The sequence below is a fragment of the Prinia subflava genome, chromosome 7 (assembly GCF_021018805.1).
Source record: "Prinia subflava isolate CZ2003 ecotype Zambia chromosome 7, Cam_Psub_1.2, whole genome shotgun sequence".
Taxonomy (NCBI): Eukaryota; Metazoa; Chordata; class Aves; order Passeriformes; family Cisticolidae; genus Prinia; species Prinia subflava.
The window spans coordinates 8766632-8787665 of NC_086253.1; the positions used below are offsets into that span (position 1 = coordinate 8766632).

Here is a 21034-nt window from a genome sequence, read left to right on the forward strand (position 1 = left end):
ATTCAGACTGCAACTAGGTATGTCTTAGGATGGTTTGGGGTGGTATGTGCTTTATATCTGAAAAATGATTGTGAGCAGATGTGAATGTAGGCTTACTCTGCTGACTCCATTGTGCAGGTCATTTGACATCTGCTGAGGAACTTACCTGAAGCTCTTCTGTAAAGTTATGCATCTTCTGTAGTAACAGATTCAAAAGCAGGTATATTTTAAAAATAGTAGAAGTCCCTAGATTACCTAAGTTAAGCAGTTTTCATTCATATAATTTAACCAGCCTTCTCAGGGGAATGGGAAAATATTACCTAGGCTTGCTACTTATTTAACATTTCTCTTCAAAAACACTCTGGTTTTGCTAGAGCTGAGAGCAGTAGCTGTTCAAACCTGTCATTAGAGAAAGGTGTAAAATGTAAAGCATGTGAACCAGTTTCTTTCCTGAAGAAAGCTTTTCATTAGAGGTAGTAATGCTTAAAAAGTACTGGTTATACGGATTTTGATCTGTAGTAATTTTTACTTTAAAATTACCCTTTTCTATGGCTATTTTTTCTCTCACCTTAAAGCATCATGTGTACAATAGCAGGGTTCTGTAGGAATGTAGAATGGCATCTGTTACCATCTCAGTAAGCATCTGTTGTTTATTCAGAATTATCTTGATAATCTTTAGTCAAATTGAAGCAAGTCATTGGTTTCTTCCCTCACCGAGCAGTGAATGTTGTTTGCTGTGGTGTGGCCAGTTCAGAAAGTTTAGTGGTTGAAGCTGCAAATGTTGTAGGGGAAGAGACTCGAGGAAACGCCCTTTGCAGAAGCTTTTCAGATCAGTGGAAGCTGAGGCGGTGTCATTGCTGTAAGGACTCGGGTCTAACACCCCAACCAGCGCTCCTGGACCTGCATAAGTTTGGGTATTGCTGTGACTCTGGGGAATTCCAGAGTCTGCCTGTTCCTCACTTCAGGGCAAGGCAAGGTTCAGTGCGGAGATGGATTGGAATAACTGCTCCCGCAGGGCTGCCTGACCAGCGGGTGCTGGTGCTGCTGGACTGGCGCTGACCTTCGAGAGAAACCGAAAACGTTGTCCTTGAAGGTGCAGCCAAACAGGAGTAACAACTTCTTCAGTCCCTTCCTTCCTCCCCTTGACCTTGCTTATTAGATTGCATTCTGAGGAATGATCTCTGCCTGCTCTGCTGAATTCAGTTATTATCCAGTGAAAGATCAGCCTTTCGAACTCACATCAGTTGTGCTAACAAGTGGAACATCAAAAGAGTTTTTCATTATCACTTCTTTGAATGGTTTTACCTGCAGATTAATTAAAAATTAGCATAGATCAAAGCAAATCTCAATTCAATTTTAAAACTGTGATATTATGAGCTACTCTTCTAAACTGGGATTTGGCATATGTGTGCTCTTCAGACTAATCAAACATTGCTTTGCATTTTTGATTGACTAATGTATTGGGTTTTGTCTTTTTTTAAATTACTAGTTTTTGTACCTTATTTTATGAATGATTTTCAGATCTAGACTCAGGAAGTCTGAAAAAATGAGTAAAATATTTCAGAGTTTTGAGCTTTTGTTTTCTTTTCATACACCTACCTAACTGAAATGCTGTAAAGGGGTCATGGAAACAGTAGTAAATGCAGTTAATCAGTAACAGTTTATGGTATTTTTGATACCTTCAAATCAAATGAGTAGATGGATGTTGTGATACAGTTATGCTTCAAAGACTAGGGAGAAAAAAAAAGATCTAGGTTTTTGTTTGGAATCAGTAAACACGTAAAAGCAACTTTGGATTAAAAACTAATTTGACTTGGAACCATAGAAACTTAGGGAGTTTGGGTGTTGTTTTTGATTTGTTTGTACAAGTTTCAAATGTTGTATTGCTTTTAATGCTTTTTATTTCTATCTTGTTTTAAATCTTGAATCTTGAGAGGTCTGATACACTATTTCAGTTCTATTAGGGCTTATGCCAGTATAAGCCAGAAAGTGTTGAGGAAAAGCTTGACCCATGAAATCGGTCTTCTCTGTTTTTTCTGTTGGCTATTTTGTGGTGTTGTTGTTCAGGGTTTTTTTTTTCTTTTGGTGCTGTTTTGTGTGTATTTTATAAGTGACTGAGCATAAAGTCACTGTTGGTGCGTTGTGACTGTGAAGATGAAGGATAAATTATACCCTGAGTTTTATGTTTTAACAGATGAAGCAATTTCTTTAGGTATCGTCATTGCAAAATATTGATGAAAATCTGTCAAGTACGAACACTTGTGAAGCATCCATTCCACCTAAAATTCATTGGAAGAGCACATTGCTGCTGCTGCTGTGCATTAACTGAGAGGTGCTCTATACTCGGCTTTTTTTTTTTTTTCTCCAGAAGATCTTGTCCAGCAGAGCTTGGCATGGTGACCTTGAATCAGCACAACTTAAAGTATTCCAGAGTTAAAGGGACTTACTTTATTTTCCTCTTCAATTTCTGTAACTGTTCCTACATCCAGCTGAATTTAACAGGAAAATGGTGACTTCCAACACAAAAGGTTTCTGCCAGCGGTGAGATGTGATGGCCAAAGTTGTGCCCGCGGCTCCTGATGAGCCCTGGGAGGCAGGAGGGAGTGGCTGTGTGGGTGTCACACACCTGCCAGCTGGGCAGGGGGCAGCCCTCAGCTGATCTGAGAGGTTTTTGTCACTTGCATGTCACCAGCCTTGGTGAACCAGTGCTCAGACAGGGGAGGAGGGAGCAGGGGACTCACGCAAGATATAGGGGGGAACAGGAGAACTTACAAAGGATAAATAGAGAAGCAGATGAGACTTCAGTCGGTAGCAAATGTTTCATTAGTTTGGTCAAATTTTTCTAGTTGTTTTTAGTTACTGGAAAGTAACTGAAATTCCATGATTTCCCTGATTTTCAGGTAAAATTCTACACAGCTAATGTGTCACTTTATTTTTAAATGTCACTTCAAATTTCCATATGATTTGAATAACATATTCAGTGTAAAGCACAAGATTCTATTTTGATTCCAAAGTAAATTTTCTTTCCTTGCTGTGGATATTATTTTTAAATCTACTAGTACGTAGCAAAGTGTGGGGTTTCTTGGGTTTGTTTTGTTGCGTTTTTTCCTCAGCCTTTTGAGCTTAGAGTAAAATTTGTTAGGTGGTGAGTCTTCAAAGATATTCTGGTGATTTCAGTTATAACTTTCTGTAATTTAGAAATATTTTGAAATAAATTTATGTCTTTTATGGGTGAATTAAGGATAAAATGGTGTTTGTTTTTGTAGATATTTTCCATGAAGTGTTGGTGGCCAGAAGTATACAGTTAAAACTTATTTGGATATGTAGAATGTTTATGGTACAGTATTACAATGGTTTTGAATTTATTAATAGGCAGAAAAAATAAATAATGATCTTAGACATTTACTTAGATCTCAGCTGTACATATAAATATATGGCTTTCCCCCTGTTTAGTTATATAGGAATTCTGGTAAAAAGTTAGTAAATTCTTTAGAGCTTTCTCAAAGCAAGTGAATCATACATGATGGAGAGGGACATAAGATATCAGTCCTTAATCCAGAGGAAAGCTGCTTCATCTCTTAGGTATCAAGGAATGTTGGTGGGTGGGGTTCTATGCCTTGGACTCAGAGAGCACCATCCTGTTGCTCTTTGATTCTGTTGCTGCTTGTACCTCACTGTCTGTCTGTCTGTGTGGTTTTCCACATTGCTTTAATCTGCTTTAGAACTTGCACTCATCTTGAGTTACATGGACCATCTTATACTGAGTTTCTTGCCTCCCTCCTGAAGGAGAATTGCTGATTGCAGCACAGGGTAACCGATTTGCCAGGTGGGATGTTCACATCTGGATCCGCCCTAGTCTTTGTTGTTGGCCTGGCACACTCTCTTTGACTCAGGTCCAGTCTGTTAATGGAAATGTTGGTTTAAGGACAAGGAAAGGCCACTGGAGGTGCCTATGCCCTTGCTTCACACTAGTGGAATGACAGTGCTTCCTGTATCCTCCTGTTTTCCCTCCCTGCAGAATCCTGGGGAGGAGCCAAGAGCAGGGAACACAGTGAACAGTTTGCTGCACGACTTGGAAGAAGGTAGTCTCTCAAACTGTCCTCTGGCCTGCCCAGCCACCAGAAAATAAAGAGCATTTTGGCAGCGAGTCAACGAGAGCCAGAAGTGGTGAACAGAAGGCTGGGAAACATGCTTAAAATCTGAATGTCAGCCAGGAAAGAGGGACTTAGGCAGTCTTGCAAATTATGAAGGCAGCCTTATTAATTGAGCGTTCTGGCTGGTGGAAGAGGTGCCAGAGGCTTAGAGTCTTTATGGGTCAATATTTACCACTAAAGTGGGGAGACAACTCTCCACACGTCAAGCAAAGCTCACAATGTCAAAATTAAACCTTTGTAGCTGCATTTGCCATTTCAGCTGCAGGTTCAGTGGGTTTGGGATCCTACCTGATGTGAATGGATTAAAGCATTGAGATAGCCACTCTCCCAAAAACACAGAGACTTTATTGTTCTTGCTTTTTAAATCAGTCATTAAAATAACTGTGTGTGTCCATTTTGTATTTAAGCATTTATTAAAACTACTCTAAAATACTAAGAATGTTAAAGATTGCACAATTAAAAGCATGTAATTGGTTACTTAGGTTATCCTGGGTTTGTTTTTCAGAATATCACCTTTTGGAGGAGCTTAATCTTATTTCTAAATTCCCTGATTTTTGGAGTTATTACTGTCCCCACATGTGTTGTTGGAATATGTTAGTTCTGTGCCAACTACATTTTCAGAAATTCAACTAAAGTCAAGTCAAATGTGGGCATATTTTTGCCTGTTCTCCATAGTGTAGCTACTTGGATCACTTAACAAGAATGAGGCAGGTTTCAAATGGCTTTTTCTTTACAGACCTTTCATCACAACTAGTCACCTTCCTAAGTAATTCTGTTGTTGGTTTCAGGGATGAACACCTGTTGGGATACCAAATACATATTTTATGGTAGAAGGAAAAGGTGAGGTAATTGAGTCTGCAATACTGTATTTGCTACTTTGTTTCTCGTACTACAATTTTTGCTTGTTTAATTTAGTCCTTAATTAGATGTGTTTATCGTTAATGAATAGGGTGAATTCGGTTAGTTTAACTGAAACTCAAATCAAAATTTATTCTTTCAAGAATTTGATGATCTGAGAGAGTAATATAGTAATTTTCCCCTCCCTCTTCTCTGTTACTATGGTAATCCTAATTTGGAACCTTGTTTCTGTGGACCCCTTTTTTCCCCCAAGTAAGTTTTGTAATAGCTGTGCAGTCTGTTCTCAAGCCAAAGTATTGATAAGACAGGCTTTCTTGTTGCTTTTTTTAAATTTGGCTGTCTCATTTGAGGTGAAGCTGAAATTGAGCCACTTTAACTTGCCTTTCCTTCTCCTAGCTCTCAAGACATTGTGGCATTAATTTTTTATTCATGTTTTAGACAATCATTGTTTAGGGGAAAAACAAGAAAAAAAAAAGCTCAGCTAAAGCAAGAAGACCCAAATATGTCAGTGTCATGAAAAGCTGTGTATAATTGTAACTGCAGAAGTGAACATTCAAATTGCAAAATCCATAAGTAGTTTAGCATCTAAATGTTATTGCAGTTCCAGTTTACAGCAGTGTTCAGGGCTTGTTTGATGAGGTGCTTTCAGCTACTTCTGGCATGGCTGAACTTCTGATGCAGCAATAAATGCAGGTAATTCTGGCAACTGCATAAAATAGTTGTGCTCTTAATAAATTTCGATTTTTTTTTTACATGTAGAAAAAAGTGGAGATCCAAGATCTAGCAGAGTTGATAGCAAATTGAAAAGGAGCAGAGGAGTAAGCAGAAAACCTGATTTAGACTCTTCATGTGTCTTGTCAGGAAGCATGGGGTAATGAAATAAGACTAAAAATAATTTAGATACTTGAGACAGATTACGTGGAAACTTTGCCTTTAATTTTCAGTGAAGACATTTTGAACACATGTACATAGGTCATGCTGAAGTGAAGTTATAAAGATGATTTCCTTGAAGATGAAGCCCAGCTTGCAGGGTGCAGGTTACTGGAACTATGTAACATTTACTCTACAACTTAGAAGTATGTGATTTGTGTAATTAGAGGTTCAATTGCAAGAATTGTTATTAAATGGCAAGACAGAAGGGTATTGGATGGCTGGAGGACAGTGAAAATACTCACAACATTAAGAGGAAAAGGTGATTTGGGATAGTAATTGCATCATTAGTGTGACCTTAATATACAGAGATTGTTTAAAATCAGAATGGAAAGCTGTTCTTTGTGGAGGTAAGATGAAAAGGGGGTGAAGTGTTACAGCTCCTAACAGAGGAAGATTTGTCAGAGAAATCTAACACCTCTATTTTGTAAGATCCCTGACTTCTTGCAGAGGATACATGATTAGAGCTCACCTCATGTAACTTAGAAGTCGTATAATGTGCAATATGATTCCATGTAGAAACTAGAGGGATGTTTTGTGACAATTAATGTTGAATTGTGACAGGATGTGTCAAGTATGGATACAACTTGATGACCAGTGGATGATATTTTGGAACTATGTAAGTAGTGGCGTTTGTCAGGACCAGTTTTGGTATTTAGTATTTTTATTAAAATCATTTAACCATTCCTACTTCTCATGCCAATCTCATGGTCTTCTCAGATGCTGAGCATCACCAGTACAAAATAATGTTTTGCACAGAACAAAGGTGAGACTTGAAGACATGACCAGTAGGAAGAGGAGTCATATTAAGGAGCATTAAAAGAATTGTAACACTTCAGGATGCCAAACCTATCAGAGTTAGCAATGAAGTACAGCATTAGGATAACAAGTATGCTGTTTTTGCCCTGCTAATATTTTTCTTTAAAGAAATAAGAGGGTATTGACTTTTTCTGGTTCTGGTGAAAACTTACCTGAAAAACTACATGTAATTCCTATAATTCACCATGAAGTAAAAAGGACATTTGGACTAAAAGAAGTCCAGGGTCTGATTCCTGGAACTCACAGTGTCTTGTTTGATCTGGGGAAACAAAGCATGGAAGAGGTTGCTCTTCATAAAAATGAGTGAAACCACACAGGTGGGTAAAAAGAGCTTTTTATGCTTGAGGTATAAGAACAAATGGGTATAAACTATCCAAGAATAAACCTAATCTGGAAATTAGAAAAGATGGTTCCTAAGCAACGGAGGCATAGGAGTCAGCAACAGCCTTCCCTTAGGAGCAGTGGAATAAGGCTGTCTTTAGATGGAGCTGATTCGCTTATATAAGGGGAGGGGGAGGGGATGCAATGTGGTTTTCCACCCTACCTTGGCATTTGACCTGCTTGACCCGGGATATCCGTTTGTTCCCATGGTTCTGTCCTGAGCTAAAGGTGGTGCAGTGACTTGACCAGAGAGTGCCCAGTGGGCACATGGCTGGTCTCTTCTTGGACAAGTGCTCCAGCTGCACTCTGAGGTACAGAAATGCTCAGATCCGGGGATAAAGAATGTTAGACAAGTAGGATGTTTTAGATATTGTTTTATAGAATATGCTACATTCTGTTTTTTCTAGTGGCTATATGTTGAGTTTTGCCTTAACAAACCCCAAATCAACACAGCACAATTCAACAGATTTCATAATGAATCCTGTATTGTTTTCTTCTCCTTCTGTCCTGTGTGTTTGAAGAAAGCTGCCCACAGCACGTGCACAGCTATGTCATTGTCTTCATATTTCTCTGAGAATTCTCCTTTGAGCTGCTTAAAAATAGCTCCCATTGGTGCAAGCTGAAGCGTTGATGTGGTGAAAACACTCTATACCACATTGCTGTGTGTTGCCTTGTTGTTCCTGTGCATTGTCCTAAGACACTGTCCATCTAATAAATTTGGAATGTTATTTTTTGAGGAAGCACTGTGCTTTTGATTGCACTGAGAGACAGTCCTGCATATCTGCCTTTTAGAAACTGATGGCTTTAGAGGAGACTTGACAAAGAAAAGGGTCCTACTGTGTTCTCCCTGACAGAAAGACACTAATTGGCAAATTGAGAAATTAATGTTGCCTGTGGTTGCAATATTTTGCTAATTTATTCAGTTGTTAAGACATATTAAATCATGATTTAATTCCTGCTGAGGTATTTCAGACCCAGGAGGGAACTTGTAAACACTCATTTGTGCAATTGTTTCATCTGTATCAGTAGCTTGTATTACTGGATGTGTTTTCATATGTGGAGAAATACAGTAACTGCTTTGTATTTTTCTCTTCTCCATCTCTGTTACTTATTTGTTCTAAATGTTCATCTAGAAAGCTTCATTTTAGGAAGGAAGTTCAAGCATGGAAAGTGGTTTGGATAGGACAGGTTAGAAATTTAATGATGTTTGAAAGGTTCCTTCCTGACTGTGTCTAATGTGTTTTATTGACTTCCCTTCAGCTGTTAGTTGAATTTCCTGTTGATTTTTGGTCTAAATAATTGCTGAAGCAGCATCTAGCCCTGTGTGCTAAAATGACTTTTCTTTATTCATAAATTTTAGAGTATTCTAATGTTTTCAAAACTAATGTAGAAGACTAAGAACCAGATATTATCCATTTAAATTGCTGTATTCATACATAGTGATTAGTATGAATAGTAAATAATTACGTGGGTATAACATCAATGACTTAAATGGTACTTTGCACATGTTTAAGTGTTAGTGTTAGCTAAGTTTCATCCCTAAATACAATTTTGGGAGAACAGTGATTGATAGTTAAATAATAGTTAAATAATAGTTAATACTTTAAAGCTTGAGTAAGTTCATTGTTATGTGAATATTGACTAAATTGCATTTAACCTGTTTTATTTAGACATTCTGTCTTATTGTTTATTGTGGAACAGGTGTGGACTAGAGAGAATCCCATGTATTAAAAGAAAAAACCTGGAATCTGAAACTGTTAGTAAGTATTCTCCAGAGCATAGGTGACTTAGCAGATGTCACCCCAAGGCTCTCCCAATGAGGAGAATTTGTTTCTGAATACTGGCATTTTGAAAGAATGTATTAATGTGTGTGCAATAGCAAAACTGTACAAGGTGATTATCTTTTTATTCTTGAAGTATGTTTTTCAATTAGACTGTATTGGATTTGTCATGGTAACTGAAAAGGTGTCAGATTAAAATAAATAATGTTATTGCCTTGGAGTAATAGAAATAATTACTGGAAAGTCAAACAATTCTTTTCTTCTAATTCGTTTAATGCACATGACATTGGAAACTTAACAGTTTCCTTCTTCTGGTGAGCCAGGTAATGTTTGTTACCTGATAATATACTACTAAACACCAGAGAGAAGAAAAAGCTTTCTGTCTGTATAATTATTTTTAGATTTTCTTTTCTTTTTCTTTTATCTGTCAAAATTGGAGTATTACTCAGTTGTCTTAAATTGAAATAATCTTTTATTTATTGTGGGGTCTAGAATAGCATTCCCTGCAGATGTGGCCTATGCTGTAGCTAGTTCTGAAAGGATGCAGTCAATATTGGAATAATTTGTATTTTCAGCAGCGTGTTTAACACTGGCATTTTGGTCTGTTAGTCCGTGAGAGTCATGTCAACTTTTTTTTTAATATTAGTGTCTTGTTAGCTGGTGTCTCTTTTTTTTAAAGTAGATGTTCTTAGAGGTGTTTTTTCATGCTGACACTGTGCCTCACAAACACACAAAATCTTACTTGTTTTATAAAGTGAAGGTGCATGTTGCTGTGCTGTTTGATCTTTGGAGGATAAATCAGATAAATCTCATTCCCTCTCTTCCCCAAAGAAGAGTGTGTATAACCTTTCCAAGACTCGTTGGTTTAGATCAGTGCCTGTGAACGGGTGCTGAGGTGTGCCTGGTGGGAGGGTGGGTCTGGAGCACCTGCACAGAGCAGATTCACAGCAGGGAGACACAGAGCAGTGACTGCACAATGGGCACTTCGGCTTTGGTCATCATCAATTTCTTCCTAGGTTATGAAAGTTCTGGGAAATGGAAACAACTTAATTTGAGATAAGTCTTGTAGACTTGGAGGAGAGCAGGGAACTTGAGTATGACACTGATAAAATTCAGGGGTAAGGTTGATAGGAGACTCATAAATAGGAATAAGTTGGGGAGATGTATTGCTATTGTGTGTCATTGGATATCTTAATAAAACCATCTAAGTGTATCAATATTGATAGAGGTTCAGGAGATTAAAAGGGGGAAAGTGAAGTATTATCTGTTGTAAGCTGATAGATTTATGAAGTTCAGTAGTGTGTGGTACTAGTAGGAAATAAAATATTGAGCAAGTATGATGAAGGAGAGAAAATGAAAGTTGGTTTAGTTTGGAGAAAACAGATGAGAAAAACTGAAATAAATAGAAAAATATGTTGATCCAGTAAGGTCAAAAACAGGTTTAAAAATCTGGATTGCCTTACACAGGGGGATTTCTGTAAGATTTTTTTACACGTTATGTTTACACACTTTTTAAAAGTCGCATTCTGTCTTAGCCCATGGGACTTTCTGCTATGCAGTGTTGTTACAGTCAAGAGCTTAGCATGGTGCAAAATAAGATTATACATTTTATATCAGTTATACTTGGAATGTTGGAACATATGTAACTTTTGTCATGGTGTAAGGCATAAATTGATACATTGCTGCAAGCATGTGTGTTATTCTGTACTTAAAACTGCACACAGGCCACAGGTAATCAGGATTTTTGGAGAGTTAAACCATTAGTATGAGTTTGACAGTTTTTGCCCCTTTAGACAAAGTTTTGACATTTGCTTAAAAAACCCCAAATGATTTTCACTCTGACAGCTACAGAAAGTCTTTGTATACAAAAAAGAACACTACAGAATCTCTTCCTAATGAAATCAGGGCAGTTGGCTAAATAAACATCAGGCTTAATATTTGAGTGTTAGAATTGCTGGGCTTGTTTTGGTTTTAAAAAAAGAGAAAAGCTTTAGGTTTTAAAAAAAGAGAAAAGCTTTAAGATCTGAATCTTCTAATATCTTGTTTCAAAGTAGGTGAAGTTGAATGGCCAATGTAAATTGCATACATTTGTGTGAGGACTTGTGGGACACACTTCATAGAATATACTGGTTTCTGGATAATCGTAGAAAGGTAACTGTTAAATATGGGATAGTAAATGTCATTAATCATGGGGCCCTATAGAATACATTTTGGTAAGATTTCTGTGGTATTTCATAAGCTTTGTTAGATGCTTTGTTACTGAACAACTCTGACAAAGTGGGAATTGCTTGGGGCCTAACATGCATTTCAGGCTGTGGATGTGTTAGATCCCATGGAAATCCCTTGAGGGCAGGAAGTTCTGCTGAACAGATGTGATGGCAGGTTTGGATTGGCAGGGCTTGTTTACAGGTTCCCTCCCTGCTCTGTCCTGCAGCTCCCGGCATGGCCACACTGACAGATGTGTAGGCTCAGCCTTGTGGCCAGCCCAGTGTGCAGATGGCTTCCACAAGAAAGAGTGAAAATAATACTGTGCTCTGGAGAAAGCATGATAGATTATATGGAAAGAAAGGCTCAGGGAGCAGATCTTTCTACATATACAGTGCTACTGTTGTAAAAACAAATACCACAGTTCAGCTTTAATGCAAGTGATTATTGTTTCCGTTTGACACAGTTGTTTGGCTCATCTCCTTGGAGAGCTGCTTACCACTTTTTAAGGTTTTGTTGAGATCAGTTGCACTTCACATGGGCAGAAGTGCTGGCCTGTATCCAGCTGCACACTGCTGGGGAAATCGCTGTAAAAGCGGAGTTTAGGATTCTGGCTTTGAATGCTGCATACATGTCATGGTGCTTTGCAATTTTTGGTGCCAGTAGCCTGTCACTGAACTTGAAAGAACTGCACATATGTATTTTGGCAATAAAACAGTGGCAGTTGGGTTTCTAGAAAGAGTTCATTTTACAGCTTGAGTCAGGAAAGTACTTAGTGCTGTGTGAATTATTCAGGATCCTTGTCTGACTCTCGACTGATTTGACACATCTACGTATCCTTGATGTTCATTATTTTAACTTAAATTTCTGTTTCTGAAATTATAAGCCCCATGCTGGCTGGGTGTGATTTTTAGAACACAGTGGGGAAAGGTCTTGGTCAAACATAAACAGGAGTACAGGTACTGCATTTTTGGAAGTTTCCTAAGTATTGGTGGTGGTAAGGTTGAAGGATGAGGGTCCATCTTGTCTGTGGATAGAAGAGTTGTTGCTTGGATAGGGATCTGAATAAAAAACAATAAAGGTGATATTATAGCCAGTGAAGTTTTTTAGACAACCAATAAGAAGGCAGATATGTAGAAACACTGGGGCTTTTCTTATTAATCTTCAAACGTTTATTAACGAAAATAATCCTTGCCTAAAGATAATCTTTAAAATTAACATTATCCATCCATAATGTGGAAGCAGGATTACGTGTCAAACAGAAGCCTTTCGTGTTTTACATGAGGACTTGAATTCAGTAAGTCCACAATGCCCAGAAGCATAACTTTTGTTCTTTTCGTTTTGGTAATGATTTTAAATTAGTTTTGTAAAATATTAAAGCCGTGCAAAACTGTTGTGACCTTTAGATACTTTGGGGAGCGTGTCTGTCCTTAGGTAATTTTTGGGGATGAAGTAGAGTGTATCAATGTTGCTTTTGCCATGCAGCAGAGCATGAGGGCATGAAGGAAAAACCAGGCTGAGGAACCTTAGCAGAGGTCTTGTGTGCTTGGGACTGGTGCTCTCAAAGCCATGTGAGTGGAAGAGAGGAAGGAGAGCAGATGTGCATCTCCTGGGGTTTTGGAGCCATGGCTGAGAACACACCCAAAATGAAAATGTGTCCAGCCTGCCCTCTTTGGGGAGGGCAGCCTTTCTGATGGGGCAGCTTTGTACCAGCCGAGCGTGAGTTGTTGTGTCACTTGGCCTGGGTTGTGGTGAGGCTCCACAGCCGTTCTGGTCATTGTCCTCCTGCAATGCAAGCAGAATCTCTGTGCCATGATTGGTGCCTGTCCTCCTGTGCTTTGTGCATGCTGCTTTGCTCTGTTCTGAAACCCAGCAGAGAAGAGTAAATAAGATTTTTCTGTCGCTGTCAGGTGGAAACAATGAGAATCTGAGCTGGAAGAGAAATTCTGGGTTTGCATGAAGTTAATTTATGCAGCCATATTCAGTTGGGTAATACTTGCCTGACAAGGGAGACGGCACAGTCAGGAAGATGGTTTTCTCATGGTGTTTCATCTGTTACCACGTGGGTGTACATGACCCTTGAGGTTTACCCAGAAGTAGGAAACTGCATAATTTTGGGGTGGGGAGCACATTCACACTTGCCTGTGAATAAGGAAAACATAGATAAACTGCTCCTAAAATAGAGTTCGTAGGGGTTTCTTGACATACTATTTCCTAATATGGAAAGAAGAACAATCTAATGGAGGTAAATGAGTTCTAGTAACACTTTAATTCATAGTTTATATGTTTTAATTTGTAGGTTAAAGTCATCAGGAACATTCTGAGTGATGGAAAAGAGAATGCTCTTGGCTTTGGGAGCTGTGCAATGACATGAACTTTGTCTTACTGTCACTTCTGAGACTTGTGTGACATAGTGTTAATATCCTTTGTATAGGGCATGTATTTTAAACACTCTTCAGAAATGTTTAGTGTAAGGTGGATAAAAGACTGTATAACCACTGTCTTCCTAAATTTTTTTCAGCTACTTGAAGGATTTACAAATATCCAATTAAGCATTATGCAAAATAATGTTTTTTTGAACTTGAATAAGCCTGGATTTTAGCTGTCTATTTGGAAAAATACAATACATATGTGAGGTTCACATTTCAAAACTGTTCTTATGTGCAAGTGCAGTATAAAATCTCATGTGGAAGGTTTATATCAAGATTTAGTACCTGGGTTTGCATTCTCCAAAGATATTTGTTTCCTCCTGCATACAGACTTTTTTAAACTCTGTCCAATTCTACTAAGTTAAGAGAATAAATTGTGTCATAGTTTGTCATTTTCTATCTTTGTCTCCCTCCCCCATCAAAACTGAGAAGTGCTATAAAAGAACTGGGTGGTGCCACTTAGAAAAAACCAAGTTGAACATGAAGGAGAAAGTAATGAAAAATTCAACATCTCTGCTGCCTTCGTCTGCCTTATTCAAAATCTCTAGTCTCCATATTAAGCCTCTACCTTATTTATGTTCTGTGATTCAGTCTCCTTGCTTGAACTGGTAACACACCCATCCACAACATTTGTGCTGTGTATGTACCAAACCTGCTGGTTCCAGCGTCATGCCTGCATGCTCTCTAATCATGTGGCAATTTCTGTGTCACTTCCATATTCTGCCAGAAAAAAAAAAAGGCAGAGTTCATGCATCTAGTAATGAATATTCAGGTTAGTTCCATCTCAAAAAGCTCAACTGCCCAGTCTCATAATACTGCAGGGATTTTGCTTGGGAGCCATGAGCTGTAGGATTGCTAAAGCTGTAGGTATATCAGTCATGAATTCATCAAGGAACTCAAATTTCTCCTTTTGGCAGTTTCCAAGTGGTGGCACATTCTGTTACTTTCCTTTGTGTGTTTTCCTGGTCTTTTGGAGCAGCTACGCTAATTCTTTATAACTGTAATAACATTTTCTGAAAAACACAAAGAATTTCATAGGATCCTTAAATTTGATCATGAGGAGTTATTACATAATTTTGAGTAGCAACAAGTGCTGCCAGAGTATACTTAAGATTAATGGTGTCCTCGCCTCACAAATCTATCAACAAAGTGGGATATTGTATAAAAAAGGACAGGTTTAGTTTACCTCTGATTCAAGTAAAAATGACATCATGAAGTATAAGATCTTAAAAAAAAAAAAAAAGGGGTGTGAGTCAAAAATCTCTGAAAACTAATTATCACTGTTGATGGATAGACAAGTTATTTTAATTTGTTCCAAAACTGTGTATCTCAGAGTAGGAGCAGAGAAAAACACAGGCAGAGTTAATGATTGTGATGCCTTACCATCACAAAATCAACTATCATTTCATACAAGCTAACTTTGGTGACACTCTTCCTTATTGTAATATGTAAGGAATACACTAATACTTTGTCAGCCTGGAAAGCAAAACTGGTTTGCTTATGCACATTTAGTTTGCCCTTGCTTGAATAGGAATATCTTGTCTCTAAATCAGGAAGTGTAAGAGCTGTTATTAAGGTTTAATTATTTCTGGTGAATGAAGAAATTGTACTAGAATATTTAAATTTTGCAGTCCTTTTTTCAGAACTCTTCCATAAAACACACCATCAGAGTAAACTGAAAAGCAAAATCTGGCAATTCGTGTGCTTGAGTTTTAGCATTTCAGTTTGTTAGTAGAGTTTCTTGATTAAAAAAATCCCAGGAGCTTCACTCTTTATTGAACTCCAGTAGGTCTAGACTCCAATTCAGATGTCTTGTGGATAAAACCCCCATACAGAATCTTTTCCTACTCACCTTCTTTTAACATTCCAGCTTCAGCTTCTTACCAGTAGTAATAAATTGAATTTTTTTTCATGTGGTTGTGGTCTTTTCTGTATTAGAGGTGAGATAAGCAAGCTAAGTCGTGGTGTCTTTGTTCCTGTGTGTCCACAGGCAGTTCAGAGGGGCTCTGGGCAAGAAACCATCACTGTTACTGTCTGTGGGGTTTGTCTACTAACAGCAAGTGTGGGTTCCCCTTAACAGTCTGTCATAAATTTTATGGCTGGCTTGAACTCTTGGAATACAGCACTTTTGAATTTGCCCTAATATTGTCGGTGCAATTGTATTTAAGGCTAAAATGATCTGGTTTGAGGTTTTTGTATCTGATCAGTTTAAGAGTTGATCCCAGGACATCTTCTGTTCCAGAGGGTAGTACCCAAATAAGTAAGTCAACAGATTGTTCATTCCAGATTCAGATTTTTTTTCAGTGTTAAACCTAAATTAACATTTAAAATACCCAACCAAACCCATAAAATAGCTCTCAAGCTTGCACAAAGTGAAATCGTAGCTTTAACAAGTCTAAGGCGATGTTTTTACTATTTGTATGTAACTGAGGGAAAAAGAGTCTAACTACTTTTCTCTCCCCTGTAAATAAATCAAAATACCAAATGTCTTCCAGCTGATCTGGAAGAAGTTACTGTTGCAAAGTAGTTCAGAGGGTTAAATGACATTGTTCTGTTCATTGCCAACACGCTTCAGAAATCTCATCCCTTGCTATTCAGTCTCCATGAAAATAACTGGATGCTGGCCAAAATGGGGCCGCTTTGCCTATGCACTGCTGTGTTCAGTTGATCCTTTATGCATCATGATACTGATATTTTAGACGGGAATACTTCAAGTTACTGAAATTTGTTGGTTTTTAAAGTATCAGGGAAGTGTCTGTTCCTGTTGAAAAATGAGTTTTAAGTTCTTCTGTCATTTGTAGGAGCTTTTGTTAGTCACAATGCTTTTTGAAAGGTTTGACAATGGTGAGCATTATAGTTATTTTACATTTTAAACATAAGTTTTTCAGGTTTTTTGTATTTATGATAGCATTGGGAATATGTGTGGGATCTGTTTTTTTCCCTAGACACTTATCTAGTATGATGTTCTTGAAAAACCCAACAAACATTTAAATAAAATTATATTTTCACATCATATTTTAGAGTGTCCAGTCCCTTTTATTTAAAAGAAGGGGAGTGCTGGATAGGTAATACCATCAGAAAAATTGTAAAACCTTATGGGTAAAGTGAAGCAAGGCTACTGTGGTCATATTGCATAGTGGAGGACTTGTTCATTTTGCTTATTTTGCTGAGTCTTGAGGTCAAAAGAAAATCTTGAGGGCAGGAGAAAGCTTTTCTTTAACTTCCCTCTGCACCTACAGCAGCAGTTTTAGACAGCTTGAAACTGATATAGTGTGCAGCATTCAAAGGAGCTCTGGAGTCTTCTGCCCTCTGCTAGAGCTGCCTCTGAACTCCCCAGCTCCCACGCAGCGCTGCAGCCTCCCATTGGTGTGGGGAGAGCTGTGCTGTGTCCTCTTGCTCCTGAACTGCTGTGGCAGAAGCACCCCCAGGTCTGGAGTGGACAAGGTAAAACCTTGTCCTCAGTCACAGGTCCTGACCTGGTTCTCACTGCTGCCTAAAGCCACCCGTGCAACCAGTGCACGTCTCTCTGGAGCTGCTGTTCTGTGAAGCAGCACAGGGTTGTTCTCTGGTAAGTGCAGGTGGCTTTTCTCTGGGGGCTGTGTGGAGTACTCTTACGGAATTTGGGGACTTTCATGGCTTTGAGGGTGTTGTTTCTTAGGAAAATCTGATTTCAAATGCTTGTATATGGAAATTATGGACATTTTCTTGCCTGGTTAATTACATTGGCAAATTAAACACCTAATTTTGCATCAGTACGTTGGTGACTTTCTTTAAGAAACTTACATGTATATTTGTCTTTTTGCAAATCCACTCTTGGAATTAGAAGTCTAGCAGCTTTTATAACTTCAGTTTAAAGCCAGTGTTCATTTTTGGGTCAGACATGCTGATCAAGCTTTACTTCATGGATAAAGCTGGGGCCCTGCCCTTGGAAAGCTGGTGATCTGATTTGACCTGTGTTCAAAAATCTCAGGGCAGTGGCTTATTGATGTGTTTGATGTGAGGCTTGGGAAGTGCATGTGGGTTCACAGAAACCTAAAAATAAGCAGTATTTGGGTTAAACCTCTTTATTTCTGTGGACTAGTGACCCTGATGGCAAAAATAAATATCCATTTATTTTCTGGTACTGCTGCCACCATACGTGAATTTTAATAGTGTGAAAGTACTTTAATTTTACATTGTCTTAGTGCTTTCTGCACAAATAGAGGATGAAAGTGTAAATTAGTGTCTTGACTCACTCTTGTGCAGTACTGTTTAGTGTGTGTACCTGAGTCTCTGTGACATCAGTGGTGAATTTTATTGTCCCAATGAAGCAGGCAGGAAAAATACTTGGCACCAATGTTTTCTGTTCTACAAATTGTCAGTAAGGCACAGAGTGATGGTGTCTCCAGTGCAACCCTTTGTATTATACAGGCTTTTAAATGTAACATTTAAAAAACCTTACCCTGAGCAAGTCAGTTTCCATGGAGTAAACTGCTGAAGGCATCAAAGAAGCCAGTGAGACCTGCTAAGGTATTTTGATACTTTTGTAGGTTTTGTAGCTGAAATTTCTCAGTAAGGTATGCCTGAATAATTCGGGAATTTGCATTTTGTGTTACTGAAGATTGTTAAAAAATAGTAAGGGACATTCTACCTGTTCTGACAGAAAATTTGTCCTGATAGCAGGTCTGATCAGTTTGACCTGAGTGTAGGAGAAGGATTAAGGAGGATTTTTGGTTCTGTGTCTGAGTCTGACATTCAGTCTCCAGCTGTCACCAACCTCCCAGCAGAGGAAGGTGTTAAAAAAAAAAAAAAAGGTGTTGGAAAACTGGAAATGCATTGGAAGCTGCAAATAACATGAGCATATTGTGCCCGTGGAACTTATTTTTCCCAAAGCCTAAGAAGGAAGGGCAGGTTCATAGATTTCAGAGCAGATTCTGATCTCAGTGCAGACAGGTAGCAGAAGGTATTGTGGAAATTGTATTAAAACCTGTATTATACAAAGGTTTTAAAGCAAAGTTATTGACTCAGGATTGTATATACGTGCTTAGGAAATTTCCATCTCTATTCAAGGGCAAATGTGTCTGTTATTCACTCCCAAGTGTTCAATGTCTCCATAATTTTGTTAGCAGGACTGAAGGGCCCTGGCATCTCTGTGACTAGTTAATCTTTCTGGTTCACTGAATATGTCAAGCTACTGGTCTTACAAGTTCCACTTCTACTCTCCAGAAGGTTTTTGTAGCCCTTCTGAGAACTTTGACTTTTCATGTCTATTATTGAAGTGGGTGAAATAATATTCTATGGATGGGATTTTTTAAAGCTAGGTAAGGTCACTTTTCTACTTCTGTCTTTCTTTGATTTTACTGTTACAGTAGAACACCTGGCCACAGGATAATCTTGGCCATTTCTGCCTAGTGATCTATGACAGATTCTGAATTCACTTCTAATTTTGCCTTTTCAGCATTGGGTATTTCTGGTGTCATTTTTGTCTCCATTTGTACTCTTTTGCATTAGCTGTGTTAAAATGAGTTTATCATATTACACTATCAGGAAAAACCACAGAATCAAGAAACTTACTTGAATTAGGAATCAGATTTCTGAAATAAAATTGAATTATTTCTCTATGTCTAATAGACACCGAGGCAGTGGGAAGGAGAAGTGTCTCCACTGCCATAACCACCATTGGCGCTCCTCTGATAAGAAACAATGTAAAAATATCTGATGAGATTGCAGCATCCATACTTACACTCTGTCTGAAGAAATGCAGGAGGCACTGGTGAAATTCCTGTTCTGTCGTTTGCATGCACATTTTGTTACACATTTGTGAAGCTCTTAGAGTTTCAGCAGAAAAGCTTGAGGTGTCTGTGGTTTAAGATACTTATTTAGAGACTTTCTTTGTGTTTTATGAACAGAGTGACATTTTCTGTTCTCTGTTATCACATTCCCTAATTGTTCATGAGCTCATGCACTGAGCACTTCGAGAAATGTTGTATGAGAAATGTATGGAACTCATAGATAAGTCTCTGAGGCAAAATGAAAGCAAGGTAATTTTGATATTGAATTAATAAGTAGGTTTGAAACTGTGAATTTTTTGCAAAATCTTTTGATGCTAGAAATGGCAATTCTGTTCTTTTTTTCATAAATTGCTTAGCATGAAAATTGGAGAAAGAAAGGATTGGAAGAGGTGAAGTTAAACGGCTGGGAAGAAACCAGGGACCTTGTCAATAGGAGATATAAGTTAACTGTTTGAAGAGGATTTTTTAAATTATAATTTTAATTTTTTGATTTTGATTCCTTACCATTTTTAATTAACTTGGAATGAGCTGTAAGTTGGGTATTTGATCTTTCCATCATAAATTAATAAATCATGTCAGGGTTTAACATGAAAATTGTATCGATGGTGAGCACAGGCTGCAATTGTATCTTCCAGTGAGGGGAAGAATAGCACAGTGTGCTGCCCTGTTCCTCCCTGTGCGTCATTGCCAGCTTCCTGCAGTGTCCAATCTCAGGGATACAATGCGTTTCCAGGTCAGGGAGGAGAGTGGAATGATTACTGTTTCTGAAAGTTTGATACTTTTGGCCTCATAAATCCTCTGTTAAAAGCAGGCAAATAACCTCTCTGTATTTTAGCTTTTTAATTGGTTTTAATGATAGCTTTTCTTCTCTTTTGTGTGTAAGAACTGAATTATGAATTCTGACACATATATACTGAAACTTCTGCAGAATTTAGACAGCTGTCTTTAACAAATATGACAGCTGAATCTGCCCACCTAAATTCTGGCATAAATCTTGGGTGGGCTTTTGCTGAGTAGAATCATAGAACATAAACCAACCCAGGTTAAAAAGTATCTCAAAAGGCCATCTGAGCCAATCTTTTGTGGAAAAGGGAGCCTAGATGGGATTATCCAACACCCTGCCCAATTGTGTCTTGAATACCTCCAGCTAATGGAGATTCCACCATTTTCCTGGTGAGAATGTTCTAGTAATTGTTCTCAGTGTAAAAAAAATAAAGTCTTTCCTATATCAAGGTGAAACCTTTTCTGGTGCAAATTGCACCTGTTAACCCTATGTCCTCTCTGTGTGGCTCCTTGTGAAGAAAGAGTCTCCATCCATTTTGCAGCCAGCCTTTAAATTCTGGAAAAGTGGGATGATGTCCCCCAAAGCATTCTCTTCTCCAAGGAGAAAGGACAAGACCCAACAACTCCTTTAGACTTTCCTCATAGAGTAGGTTCTACAGTCTTTGATCATCTTCATGGCTTTCATTTTGACCCTCTCCAGTCTGTCTGTTCCTTTTCTTAACTCTGGAGACCACAGCTGGACACAGGAGTACTCCAGGAGTGGCCTGACAAGCTCTTGGTAGTTTGGGGTGGTCACATCTCTCATCTCTGCCAGTGGTGCCCCTGAGGCTGCATCCCAGCATCTGATTCGCTTTCATTGCTGCAGCAGCTTCTTAAAATTTATCTGAAAACCATGAGACTGCTCTGAACGATAACACTGAAGCCTGTGTTTTTCACTGAACTGT

At 38.3% G+C, this 21034-nt stretch overlaps 1 protein-coding gene across 17 annotated transcripts in view; it reads left to right on the forward strand.

The window, feature by feature from the left end:
- ADD1 (adducin 1) overlaps window positions 1–21034 on the forward strand; it is a 62050-nt gene that overhangs the window by 2971 nt on the left and 38045 nt on the right. The window contains exon 2 of one of the 17 annotated variants that reach the window (XM_063401513.1): window positions 8823–8881. The exons of the other annotated variants lie outside the window; for them this stretch is intronic. The gene's annotated coding sequence lies outside the window, so the exon portion shown is untranslated. The remainder of the gene's footprint in view (window positions 1–8822; window positions 8882–21034) is intronic. 17 annotated transcript variants of the gene reach the window in all.